The sequence below is a fragment of the Anomaloglossus baeobatrachus genome, chromosome 5 (assembly GCF_048569485.1).
Source record: "Anomaloglossus baeobatrachus isolate aAnoBae1 chromosome 5, aAnoBae1.hap1, whole genome shotgun sequence".
Classification (NCBI taxonomy): Eukaryota; Metazoa; Chordata; class Amphibia; order Anura; family Aromobatidae; genus Anomaloglossus; species Anomaloglossus baeobatrachus.
Window position 1 is genome coordinate 7,667,579 of NC_134357.1, and position 14,390 is coordinate 7,681,968.

At 53.8% G+C, this 14,390-nt stretch overlaps 1 protein-coding gene across 1 annotated transcript in view; it reads right to left on the reverse strand.

Annotated features, from left to right (window-relative positions):
* Window positions 1-14,390, reverse strand: part of TDRD1 (tudor domain containing 1) — a 130,097-nt gene that overhangs the window by 47,544 nt on the left and 68,163 nt on the right. The gene's annotated exons all lie outside the window — the stretch shown is intronic.

Sequence of the window (14,390 nt, forward strand, 5' to 3'; positions counted from 1 at the left end):
ATGTCCCCGGCGCACTAACACACCCAGCCATGCTGCGGTGTGCGCGCGGTATGCACGGGGACACAGAGTACCTTGACGGAGCAGGGTCTGTCCCTGACGATACTCAGCTCCATATCCAGCGGCTTCTCCAGGGGCTGCGGATGGAGCACGGTCTCAGTGCCTGGAGACCGGTAAAGTCCCACTTCACCCGGAACCCTAATGGGGATGGGGAAGGAATCAGCATGTGGGCTCCAGCCTCCGTACCCGCAATGGGTACCTCAACCTTAACAAACACCGCCGACAGAAAGTGGGGTGAGAAGGGAGCATGCTGGGGGCCCTGTATGGGCCCTTTTTTCTTCCATCCGACATAGTCAGCAGCTGCTGCTGACTAAACAGTGGAGCTATGCGTGCGTGTCTGACCTCCTTCGCACAAAGCAAAAACTGAGGAACCCGTGATCCCACGGGGGGGGTGTATAGCCAGAAGGGGAGGGGCCTTACACTTTTAAGTGTAGTACTTTGTGCGGCCTCCGGAGGCAGTAGCTATACACCCAATTGTCTGGGTCTCCCAATTAGGAGCGACAAAGAAATACGGTAGCGTAGGGTCCCCCCATATTATACCAGCACAGATTAAGCATACGGCTACAGGCTGCAGCCTCCAGCCGTGCACTTATCTTGGCTGTGAATCAAATTAAGAGGAAACACAAGGTAAAGCCTGACAGATGGGGGCTGGCATTCTCAGGGTGGGGAGTCGCATGTTTATTGGGAGCCCCCCAGCCTAAAAATAGCAGCATGCAGCCACCCAGGATTGTCACATCCATTAGATGTGACAACCCCAGCACATTACCCAGCCCTTCTCGTTTGCCTTGGTGTAGTGGCAGTCGAGGTAATGAAGGGGTTAATGGCAGTCCACAGCTGCTAAGCCCTATATTAGTAAAGGAGAGAGGTCTATGAGACCCCCCCATCACTAATATGCAAGTGAAAAGAAATAAAACACAAACACCACAAAATTCCTTTATTTTAAATAAAATACTGCACCCTCTTTATTAACCTCAAAGAGACCCTTGACGTTCCGCCATAATCCACACGAGGTCCCACAATAGTCCTGGGTCTGCCACATACATGCCTGGAGAGATAGAAAACATGTCCGATCTCTACAGGCTCCGGGAAACACTGACAAGGGGGACCCGGCTGGCAGCAGTGACGTCACTCAGTTCACCGGAGGTCATAATCGGGTTTCTACTGTATGACCTGTGCTGACCTGAGGCCCTTCAGGCTTAAAGTGCAGGGCCATACCACCCCTTCCCTCGTCAACACTTTACCAGTGACAGTGCCACCCGGGGGAGTGTGGGGCAGCCCAGCACTCCCGTCCTGGCACTGCCAGTGTTAAAAGGCTGGCATGGCCCTGCACATTAACAGTGACATCACCTGAGTTCATTGTGGTCCCCTGAGGTCACGATACCTACGGTCACGGTTGGAGGGCCATGGGAACCTTCAGTTGTGACTGCAAATCACTTGAGTGACGTCACCGCTGATTGTGCGGCTAACTCAGTTGCTGCCTGAACCTCACAGCGGGCAGTCCTGTTCTATGGCCGCTTGGTGGGATTCAGATTTATCAGTGTTGAATCGTTGTGGGAGCTCGTGTGGATTACGTCGGACCTGCAGGGGTATATTGGGGGTTAAGTGGTGAAAAAGGGTCTGTCTTTGTATTTTATTTCAAACAAAAGATTCTTTTGGTGTTTTGTTTATTTCTTTTCACTTACAGATTAGTATTGGCGGGGTCTCAGACTCCTTCCATTTCTAATCTAGGGCTTAGTGGCAGCTGTGGGCTGCCATTAACCCCTTATTACCCTGATTGCCACCGCATCAGGGCAATCGGGAAGCGCAAGGTAAGGTGCTGGGATTGTCGCATCTAATGGATGCAACAATCCTGGGAGGCGGCAGGCTGCTATTTTTAGGCTGGAGGGCTCCCAATAAACCGTGGGTCTCCACAGCCTGAGAATGTCAGCCACCAGCTGTCGGGCTTTATATTGGAGATGGGTATCAAAATTGGGGGGACTGCAAGTCGTCTTTTAAAATTATTTATTTATGAGACACCCCACTCCAGGACAGGGGTTGTCAGCGGTGGCGGTGTGCGGTTCCGTGACCCTGGGGGTGTCTTTTCAAATAATAAAGGGAGATGATGATGGGAGTTATAGTCAATATTAAATAGTTTGTGAAGCTACCTGTGGATTGTGGCTACTGGACGGGACTCCCGGGGCTGCTGTTGTCGCAGCTGCAGTGTTCTTGCTCCCCACAGGTGGAGAGAGACCCCGGGGCGACCATTGGGAATTGGAAAGTCTGTCAGGGCAGGTTGTGACGCAGAAGAGAATGGAGACACCGGGGCTTTTCAATAACAGTCTTTTACTCACGGTACTGGTTTCAGGATGACAGCCAATTTATTCCACCACGGTATGCCGGGATCCCCGGTGATGGGCAACCACCGATCCTGAGTAAGTCAGAGGCCAGCACCGGTACACCCTCTGTTTGCCTTTCCTGGCCGTCAATCTGCACTGACTCTCTCCCGCCTGTCCCGGCTCCACACACAGTGCCCTGAGCCAGGGACCGTGACCAGCAATGGGACTTCTGCCTGCCGGGCTCCCTCGCCCTGCGCCTTCACACACAGTGGAGCCAGGGGCCGCGGACCTGTAATGGGACTTCTGCCTGCCGGGCTCCCTCGCCCTGCGCCTTCACACACAGTGGAGCCAGGGGCCGCGGACCTGTAATGGGACTTCTGCCTGCCTGGCTCCCTCCGGGGACCTTCAAAAGGGAGTTCTGCCTGCCTGGCTCCCTCCGGGGACCTTCAAAGGGAGTTCTGCCTGCCTGGATCCCTCGACCTGTGCCTTCACACACAGTGGAGCCAGGGGCTGCGGACCTGTAATGGGATTTCTGCCTGCCTGGCTCCCTCTGGGGACGTGTAATGGGATTTCTGCCTGCCTGGCTCCCTCTGGGGACGTGTAATGGGATTTCTGCCTGCCTGGCTCCCTCTGGGGACGTGTAATGGGATTTCTGCCTGCCTGGCTCCCTCTGGGGACCTGTATTGGGGACGTCTGCCTGCCTGGCTCCCTCTGGGGACGTGTAATGGGATTTCTGCCTGCCTGGCTCCCTCTGGGGACGTGTAATGGGATTTCTGCCTGCCTGGCTCCCTCTGGGGACCTGTAATGGGGATTTCTGCCTGCCTGGCTCCCTCTGGGGACGTGTAATGGGATTTCTGCCTGCCTGGCTCCCTCTGGGGACCTGTATTGGGGACGTCTGCCTGCCTGGCTCCCTCTGGGGACCTGTAATGGAAATTTCTGCCTGCCTGGCTCCCTCTGGGGACCTGTAATGGGACTCTGCCTGTTTAGCTCCCTGGTCCTCTGTGGCCCCCTTCCAGCAGATTCGTGTGCTGCTTGTAGCACAAAGGGGAAGTCCTGAAGTATCGTCCTAGCCTAGGGACCGGGACCCCGTTTACGACCAATCCCTCCACCTTGAGCTCTTGCCTATGAGACTTGACGATGGGGGTCTGACACACTTCACCTAAGTCGCTGGGATTCTTTCTTCCATCTCCTCAGAGTTGATCGGACCCCGGGGCCCTCACCCCTCGTCGGTCTCCTCCCTCTGACTGATTGACTCTGTCCACTGTCTAACTTAGCTCCGCCCCTTTTACCTCAGACAGCTCTCCACTAAGCTCCACCCCCTGGATGCTTCTAGAGACAGTGCACGGGGCCTAAGTGCCATAACCAGATACTGGTCGCAGCATTAATGGCCCCTGCCCCGGCCCTGATCTAATATGGAGCTAATAATTGGGTGTCTGCAGCCTTGTGGTGCATGAACCGATAGGTGGCCTCTTTCTTACCCAGGATGAGGCACCACGCCTCTGGCTGAGGTGCAGTACCTCTGTGGTGACGGAGGCCTCAGGGGCGCCACATTTACATAATTAAAAAAAAAAAAAATGTAAAAAGTTGGATGCGGTTCCTTCTATTTTGATACACTGCCAAGCTAAGCGCAGGGCGGGGGGCTGCAGCCGTATGCTTTATCTGTGCTGGTATCAGAATATGGGGGGGACCAGTGTTCAGTTTTGTATCTCCCCATATTTTAGGCTACCGATTCGATCTGCTAACAATTTCTCGATAGAATGCTTGTGTTCTGACATTGTGCTTTATTCTGTACAATACGGGGTTTCCTGTGTTATTAATAATGTTAATAAAAGTTAAATTAAAAAAATTAATATGGAGGGACCGCATGACAATTTATTTTTATACCACAATACTGACCCGCAGACGGCGCCTGTGATTGGTTGCAGTCAGACGCTGTCACTCAGGGTAGGGGCGAGTCTGACTGCAACCAATCACAGATGCCAGTGGGCGGGGGAGAAAGAAGGGAATTTTGTTACTTACCGTAAATTCCTTTTCTTCTAGCTCCAATTGGGAGACCCAGACGATTGGGTGTATAGCTACTGCCTCCGGAGGCCACACAAAGCATTACACTAAAAAGTGTAAGGCCCCTCCCCTTCTGCCTATACACCCCCCGTGGGATCACGGGCTGCTCAGTTTTAGTGCAAAAGCAAGAAGGAGGAAAGCCAATAACTGGTTAAACAAATTCAATCCGAAGGAACATCGGAGAACTGAAACCATTCAACATGAACAACATGTGTACCCGAACAAACCAAAAATCCCGAAGGAAACAGGGGCGGGTGCTGGGTCTCCCAATTGGAGCTAGAAGAAAAGGAATTTACGGTAAGTAACAAAATTCCCTTCTTCTTCGGCACTCCATTGGGAGACCCAGACGATTGGGACGTCCAAAAGCAGTCCCTGGGTGGGTAAATTAATACCTCAAGTTTGGACTGTAAAAACAGCCCTTCCCTACATGGAGGCAACCGCCGCCTGCAGGACTCTTCTACTTAGGCTGGCATCCGCCTAAGCGTAGGCATGCACCTGATAACGCTTGGTGAAGGTGTGCAGACTCGCCCAGGTAGCCGCCTGGCACACCTGCTGAGCCGTAGCCTGGTGCCGTAATGCCCAGGACGCACCCACGGCTCTGGTAGAATGGGCCTTCAGCCCTGATGGAACCGGAAGCCCAGCAGAACGGTAGGCTTCAAGGATTGGTTCCTTGATCCATCGAGCCAGGGTGGATTTGGCAGCCTGCGACCCCTTGCGCTGACCAGTGACAAGGACAAAGAGTGCATCCGATCGGCGCAGGGGCGCCGTGCGGGAAATGTAGATTCTGAGTGCTCTTCACCAGATCCAACAATGCAAATCCATTTCATATCGATGAAATGGATAAGGACAAAAGGAAGGTAAGGAGATATCCTGATTGTGATGAAAAGGGGATACCACCTTAGGGAGAAACTCCGGAATCGGGCGCAGCACTACCTTGTCTTGGTGAAACACCAGGAAGGGAGCTTTGGATGACCGCGCTGCTAGCTCGGACACTCTCCGAAGAGACGTGACCGCTACCAGAAAGGCCACTTTCTGTGAAAGTCGAGAAAGTGAAACATCCCTCAGAGGCTCGAAGGGCGGCTTCTGGAGAGCAATTAGTACCCTGTTCAGATCCCATGGGTCTAACGGCCTCAGTACGGAGGGACAATGTGACAAACCCCCTGCAGGAACGTGCGTACCTGAGGAAGTCGTGCTAGGCGCTTCTGAAAGAATACAGACAGCGCTGGAACTTGTCCTTTAAGGGAGCCGAGCAACAAACCTGTTTCCCAACCAGATTGCAGGAAGGAAAGAAAAGTAGGCAATGCAAATGGCCAGGGAGACACTCCCTGAGCAGAGCCCTAAGGTAAGAATATCTTCCACGTCCAGTGGTAGATCTTGGCAGACGTCGGCTTCCTAGCCCGTCACATGGTGGCAATGACATCATGAGATAATCCTGAAGACGCTAGGATCCAGGACTCAATGGCCACCCAGTCAGGTTCAGGGCCGTAGGATTCAGATGGAAAACGGCCCTTGGGACAGTAAGTTTGGCCGGTCTGGTAGTGCCCACGGCTGGCCGACCGTGAGATACCACAGATCCGGGTACCACGACCTCCTCTGCCAGTCTGGGGCGACGAGGATGGCGCGGCGGCAATCGGAGCTGATCTTGCGTAGCACTCTGGGCAACAGTGCCAGAGGGGGAAACACATAGGGTAGCTGGAACTGCGACCCATCCTGAACTAAGGCGCCTGCCGCCAGAGCTCGTTGATCGTAAGACCACACCATGAAACTCGTGACCTTGGTGTTGTGCCTAGACGCCATTAGGTCGACGTCCGGCCTCCCCCGAAGGCCCCAGATTTCCTGAAACCCGTCCGGGTGCAGAGACCATTCCCCTGCGTCCATACCCTGGCGACTGAGGAAGTCTGCTTCCCAGTTTTCTACGCCCGGGATGTGAACTGCGGATATGGTGGATGTGTCTTCCACCCACATCAGAGTCCGCCGGACTTCTTGGGAGGCTTGCCGACTGCGTATTCTGCCTTGGTGGTTGATGTATGCTACCGCTGTGGAGTTGTCCGACTGAACTCGGATCTGTTTGCATTCCAGCGACTGCTGGAAGGCTTGCAGGGCAAGATACACTGCTTAGATTTCCAGAACATTGATCTGAAGGGTGGACTCCTGCTGAGTCCACGTACCCTGAGCCCTGTGGTGGAGAAAGACTATTCTCCACCCTGACAGACTCACGTCTGTCGTGACCACCGTCCAGGATGGGGGTAGGAAGGACCTTCCTTTTGACAATGAGGTGGGAAGAAGTCACCACTGAAGAGAGTCCTTGACCGTCTGAGAAAGAGAGACGTTCCTGTCTAGGGACGTCGACTTCCCATCGCTTTGGCGGAGAATGTCCCATTGAAGTGGACGCAGATGAAACTGCGCGAAAGGGACTGCCTCCATTGCTGCTACCATCTTCGCTAGGAAGTGCATGAGGCGTCTTAAGGGGTGTGACTGGCCTTGAAGGAGAGACTGCACCCCTGTCTGTAGTGAACGCTGTTTGTCCAGCGGAAGCTTCACTATCGCTGAGAGAGTGTGAAACTCTATGCCAAGATATGTCAGTGATTGGGTCGGTGTCAGATTTAACTTTGAAAAGTTGATGATCCACCCGAAACTCTGGAGAGTCTCCAGCGCAACGTTCAGGCTGCGTTGGCATGCCTCTTGAGAGGGTGCCTTGACAAGTAGATCGTCCAAGTAAGGGATCACAGAGTGACCCTGAGAGTGCAGGACTGCTACCACTGCTGCCATGACCTTGGTGAAAAACCCGTGGGGCTGTCGCCAGACCTAAGGGCAGGTCTACGAACTGAAGATGCTCGCCTTCTATAACGAATCGCAGCAAACGCTGGTGCTCTGGAGCAATCGGCACGTGGAGATAAGCATCCTGATGTCTCTTGATGCTAGGAAATCTCCTTGAGACCTTGAGGCAATGACGGAGCGGAGGGATTCCATCCGGAACCGCCTGGTTTACACTGCTTTTTGAGCAGTTTTAGGTCTAGAACGGAACGGAAGAGCCGTCCTTTTTTGGCACCACAACCAGATTGGAGTAAAAACCGTGACCTTGTTCCTGAAGAGGAACAGGGATTATCACTCCTTCTGTCTGCAGAAGAGCATCGGCTCGGTCGAGAGGTGGGGAAGTTCTGAAGAATCGAGCCGGAGGACGAGAACAAAACTCTATCCTGTACACGTGAGACAAAATGTCTCTCACCCACCGGTCTTTGACCTGTGGCAGCTAAATGCCGCCAAAGCGGGAGAGTCTGCCACCGACCGCGGATGCGGAGAGAGAGAGGGCTGAAAGTCATGAGGAAACCGCCTTGGTAGCGGTTCCTCCGGCTGCCTTCTTTGGGCGTGATTGAGCCCGCCAGGAGTCTGAGCCCCTCTGAGCCTTTTGAGTCCTTTTGGACTAGGAAAATTGGGACCAGCCCGAGCCTGGAAAGGACCGAAACGTCGACTGTCCTTCCTTGGGTTTTGTTTGATCTGGGCTGGTGTAAGGAAGACTCCTTACCCTTGGCCTGTTTAATGATTTCATCCAATCGCTCAGCCAACAGTCTGTCACCAGATAATGGCAAACTGGTTAAGCCCTTTTTGGAAGCAGGAGCTGCCTTCCATTCCCTTAACCCCAAGGGTCTGCGCAAAACCACGGAGTTGGCGTACGCCACCGGCGTACGGCTCGAAGAGTCCAGGACAGCATGAATAGCGTAAGTCGCAATGCATGCGAGGTTAAGGACGCCACCTGCGGCACAGATGTACGTGTGACAGTGTCTATCTGCGCAAGACCAGCTGAAATAGCTTGGAGTGCCCATACGGCTGCGAATGCCGGAGCAAACGACACGCCGATAGCTTCACAGACAGATTTCAACCAGAGGTCCATCTGTCTGTCAATGGCATCTTTAAGTGAAGTCCCATCTTCCACTGCAACTATGGAGGATGGCGCGGCGGAGAAAAGCTTGTCTGGATAAGCGTAGTGTTTCTGGACTGCTCCTCTGAGTCAGAGAGGCCCAAAAAGTACTGAATTTACGCTTGGGATACCTGAAATGGAATTTCTCCTGCTGAAGCTGCCTTCTCCACTGGAGGGGCTGAGGGAGAAATATCCACCAGTGTATTGATGGGCGCTATGAGATCATTCACCATGGCGTCCCATTAGGAGCATCCAGAATGAAAGCGGTCTCAGGATCAGAAACCTGACCAGCTACCTCATCATACAGAGAATCCTCTCGCTGAGACCCTGACCAGTGTGTGAAGTCGAGGGTCTCTCCCAGCGAGCTCGCTTAGGCTGTCTGGGACTGTCGTCCGTGTCAGAGCCTTCAGCCTGGGATGTATGGGACCCCGTTGGAGCACGGATTAGTTCCAACTGAGGGAGACCGGGGAGCCTTGATTCAACAATGCCCATGGTCTGAGTCACCGCCCTGGACTGCAAAGTTGCTAGAATTTTGTTCATAGTCCAAGACATTTTATCAGCAAAAAAACTGCAAACTCTGTCCTCTGGACAGTTTCACAGGTGGCCCTCTCTGGGCCACCACTAGCAGAGACTCTACCCATTAGGGGTTAGTGGAACCTGCCGGTAAAACAGCCTCACGTGCGGTACAGACAGCATAGAAAGCCTGTGCCTTGGCCCCCTTGCTCTATGCTGACGACATGCTGTTGTCTCCTCAGAGCTATCTAGGGGTATATCGCCAAGAAGCGACCGTACAGCCACAAGTCTCAGCCGCGCCGCAGTCTCCAGCGCGGCAGTTTCCCACAGATAAACTCACTCAGCTAAGCTGCAGTGAGTATAGTCCAAGCGCGCAGCGCTGTTGTCCTCGGCGCACTAACACGCCCAGCAATGCTGGCGTGTGTCTGTGTATGGTCTTGCAAATATAAGTACAAGGATAAAGTACACAAAAAGAAGGGAATTTTGTTACTTACCGTAAATTCCTTTTCTTCTAGCTCCTATTGGGAGACCCAGACGATTGGGTGTATAGCACTGCCTCCGGAGGCCACACAAAGCAATTACACTAAAAAGTGTAAGGCCCCTCCCCTTCTGGCTATACACCCCCAGTGGGATCACTGGCTCACCAGTTTTAGTGCAAAAGCAAGAAGGAGGAAAGCCAATAACTGGTTTAAACAAATTCACTCCGAAGTAACCTCGGAGAACTGAAAACCATTCAACATGAACAACATGTGTACCCGAAAAACAACCAAAAATCCCGAAGGAAAACAGGGCGGGTGCTGGGTCTCCCAATAGGAGCTAGAAGAAAAGGAATTTACGGTAAGTAACAAAATTCCCTTCTTCTTCGGCGCTCCATTGGGAGACCCAGACGATTGGGACGTCCAAAAGCTGTCCCTGGGTGGGTAAAGAATACCCCATGTTAGAGCTGCGAAGACAGCCCTCCCCTACGGGGAGGCAACTGCCGCCTGCAGGACTCTTCTACCTAGGCTGGCGTCCGCCGAAGCATAGGTATGCACCTGATAATGTTTGGTGAAAGTGTGCAGACTCGATGGGGGAAAAATATCCAACAGCCTATTGATGGCCGCTATAAGGTCATTTACCATGGCGTCACCATCTGGCGTATCCAAATTGAGTGCGGTGTCAGGACCAGACTCCTGATCACCCACCTCTGTCTCATCATATAGAGACTCTTCTCGCTGAGACCCTGACCCGCGTGAGGACGTGGAGGGTCTCTCCCAGCGAGCTCGTTTAGGCGGCCTGGGACTGTCATCAGAGTCAGAGCCCTCAGCCTGTGATGCCTGGGACCCCCTTGAAGTACGGATTAGTTCCAACTGAGGGGGACCGGGGAACATAGACACAGCAGTGTCCATGGTCTGAGCAACTGGCCTGGACTGCAAGGTCTCCAGGATTTTTGTCATAGTCACAGACATTTTATCAGCAAAGACTGCAAATTCTGTCCCCGTCACCGGGGCAGGGTTCACAGGCGTCTCTGCCTGGGCTACCACCACCATAGGCTCTGGCTGACGAAGTGCCACTGGGACTGAACATTGCACACAATGGGGGTCATTGGAGCCTGCCGGTAGATTAGCCCCACATGCTGTACAAGCAGTGTATACAGCCCGTGCCTTGGCACCCTTGCGTTTTGTGGATGACATGTTGCTGTCTCCTCAGAGCAATATAGGGGTATACAGCCAAGAAGCGACCGTACAGTGCAGTATATATATATATATATATATATATATCTGGTACAGGAAAAAGTACACCAATACAACACTGTGGCACTAGTGGGGCCAGCACTAATGTGCTGCTTACCGCCCGCTAAACGCGGGTGTGTGGTCGCCAGAAATCCCTTGTCTGGGTCTCCCAGAGCCTGTGTCCGTCCTCCAGCCAGACTGCATGCAGGAATGGCTGCCGGCGTCCTATGGAGAGGGGCGGGCCCTGGGCGTGCTCAGACCAAAAGCGGGAAACCTGCGTCCCACTGTGCCTAGTCAGAGGGCTGGAGCATGTAAATAAGGCTCCAGCCCTCGGCGCTGACGATTGCACAGCGTCTCTCCCCTTCCCTGATTGACAGGGAGGGGGCGGGAACGAAGCGGAGCTAGGCCGCAAAAGCCGGGGACTAAATTTATAAGCGCCGCCGCCGTAAAAGCGCGGTCGGCGCTAAGTCCCCGGCGCACTACAAGTCCCAGCCGCGCCGCCGCTCCGATAGTGGCCGGCGCGGTAGTTCCCAGCACATGAAGTCACACAGCTAAGCTGTTGTGACTCAAACCCCAGCGTGCAGCGCTACTGTCCCCGGCGCACTAACACACCCAGCAAGTCTGGCGTGTGCGTGCCTGCCTGTACGGGGACACAGAGTACCTGAAAGTTGCAGGGCCTTGTCCCTGAACGGTACCCAGCTCCGTATCCAGCAGGTTCACTGGGTCTGTGGATGGAGCCCGGCCTCAGGGCTTGGGGGCCGGTAAGATCCCACTTCCTCAGAGCCCCTCAGGGGGATGGGGAAGGAAAACAGCATGTGGGCTCCAGCCTCTGTACCCGCAATGGGTACCTCAACCTTACAAACCACAAGTGGGGTAAGAAGGGAGCATGCTGGGGGCCCCATATGGGCCCTCTTTTCTTCCATCCGACATAGTCAGCAGCTACTGCTGACTAAACAGTGGAGCTATGCGTGGATGTCTGACCTCCTTCGCACAAAGCAGAAAACTGGTGAGCCAGTGATCCCACTGGGGGTGTATAGCCAGAAGGGGAGGGGCCTTACACTTTTTAGTGTAATTGCTTTGTGTGGCCTCCGGAGGCAGTGCTATACACCCAATCGTCTGGGTCTCCCAATGGAGCGCCGAAGAAAACACTGTGGCAATAGTGGGGTCAGCACCAAGGTGCTGCTTACCGCCCGCATAAGCGGGTAAGTGGTCGCCAGAATCCCTTTGCTGGGTCTCCCAGAGCCTGTGTCCGTTCTCCAGCTTAGATTGCCTGCAGGAATGGCTGCCGGCGTCCTGTGAAGAGGGGCGGGCCGTGGGCGTGCCCCAGACAAGAGCGGGAAACTGGCGTCCCCCTGTGCCCAGTGAGAGGGCTGGAGTATGTAAATAAGACTACAGCCCTCGGCGCTGATCATTGTACAGCGTCTCGCCCCTTCCCTGACTGGCAGGGTTGGGGGCGGGAACGAAACGTAACTAGGCCGCAAAAGCCGGGGACTAGATTTATAAGCGCTGCCGTCGTAAAAGCACGGCAGCGCGAAAGTCGCCGGCGCACCACAAGTCTCAGCCGCGCCGCAGCTCCAGCAGCGGCTGGCGCGGTAGTTCCCGACACATAAACTCACTCAGCTAAGCTGCAGTGAGTAAAGCCCAAGCGCGCAGCGCTACTGTCCCCGGCGCACTAACACACCCAGCAACGCTGGAGTGTGTCTGTGCATAGACTGTACGGGGAACACAGAGTACCTTAACGTTGCAGGGCCTGTCCCTGACGATACTCCGCTCCATTCCAGCAGGATCTCCGGGTCTGTGGATGGAGCCCGGCCTCAGAGCCTGGAGGCCGGTAAGATCCCACTTCACCAGAGCCCTTCAGGGGGATGGGGAAGGAAAGAAGGGAATTTTGTTACTTACCGTAAATTCCTTTTCTTCTAGCTCCAATTGGGAGACCCAGACGATTGGGTGTATAGCTACTGCCTCCGGAGGCCACACAAAGTATTACACTAAAAAGTGTAAGGCCCCTCCCCTTCTGCATATACACCCCCAGTGGGATCACGGGCTCTCAGTTTTAGTGCAAAAGCAAGAAGGAGGAAAGCCAATAACTGGTTAAACAAATTCAATCCGAAGGAACATCGGAGAACTGAAACCATTCAACATGAACAACATGTGTACCCGAAAAACCAAAAATCCCGAAGGAAACAGGGCGGGTGCTGGGTCTCCCAATTGGAGCTAGAAGAAAAGGAATTCACGGTAAGTAACAAAATTCCCTTCTTCTTCGGCGCTCCATTGGGAGACCCAGACGATTGGGACGTCCAAAAGCAGTCCCTGGGTGGGTAAATTAATACCTCAAGTTAGGGCCGTAAAACAGCCCTTCCCTACATGGAGGCAACCGCCGCCTGCAGGACTCTTCTACCTAGGCTGGCATCCGCCTAAGCGTAGGTATGCACCTGATAATGCTTGGTGAAAGTGTGCAGACTCGACCAGGTAGCTGCCTGGCACACCTGCTGAGCCGTAGCCTGGTGTCGTAATGCCCAGGACGCACCCACGGCTCTGGTAGAATGGGCCTTCAGCCCTGCTGGAACCGGAAGCCCAGCAGAACGGTAGGCTTCAAGAATTGGTTCCTTGATCCATCGAGCCAGGGTGGATTTGGAAGCCTGCGACCCTTTGCGCTGACCAGCGACAAGTACAAAGAGTTCATCCGAGCGGCGCAGGGGGGCCGTGCGGGAAGAAGGGAATTTTGTTACTTACCGTAAATTCCTTTTCTTCTAGCTCCTATTGGGAGACCCAGACGATTGGGTGTATAGCTACTGCCTCCGGAGGCCACACAAAGCATTACACTAAAAAGTGTAAGGCCCCTCCCCTTCTGGCTATACACCCCCAGTGGGATCACTGGCTCACCAGTTTTAGTGCAAAAGCAAGAAGGAGGAAAGCCAATAACTTGGTTAAACAAATTCACTCCGAGTAACATCGGAGAACTGAAAAACCGTTCAACATGAACAACATGTGTACCCGAAAAACCCAAAAATCCCGAAGGACAACAGGGCGGGTGCTGGGTCTCCCAATAGGAGCTAGAAGAAAAGGAATTTACGGTAAGTAACAAAATTCCCTTCTTCTTCGGCGCTCCATTGGGAGACCCAGACGATTGGGACGTCCAAAAGCTGTCCCTGGGTGGGTAAAGAAATACCTCATGTTAGCGCTGCGAAGACAGCCCTCCCCTACGGGGAGGCAACTGCCGCCTGCAGGACTCTTCTACCTAGGCTGGCGTCCGCCGAAGCATAGGTATGCACCTGATAATGTTTGGTGAAAGTGTGCAGACTCGACCAGGTAGCTGCCTGGCACACCTGTTGAGCCGTAGCCTGGTGTCGCAATGCCCAGGACGCACCCACGGCTCTGGTAGAATGGGCCTTCAGCCCTGATGGAACCGGAAGCCCAGCAGAACGGTAGGCTTCAAGAATTGGTTCTTTGATCCATCGAGCCAGGGTGGCTTTGGAAGCCTGCGACCCTTTGCGCTTACCAGCGACAAGGACAAAGAGTGCATCGGAGCGGCGCAGGGGCGCCGTGCGGGAAATGTAGATTCTGAGTGCTCTCACCAGATCTAACAAATGTAAATTCTTCTCATACCGATGAACTGCATGAGGACAAAAAGAAGGCAAAGAGATATCCTGATTAAGATGAAAAGAGGATACCACCTTCGGGAGAAACTCCTGAATGGGGCACAGCACTACCTTGTCCTGGTGGAAGACCAGGAAGGGAGCTTTGGATGACTGCGCTGCTAGTTCAGACACTCTCCGAAGAGATGTGATCGCTACCAGAAAAGCCACTTTCTGTGAT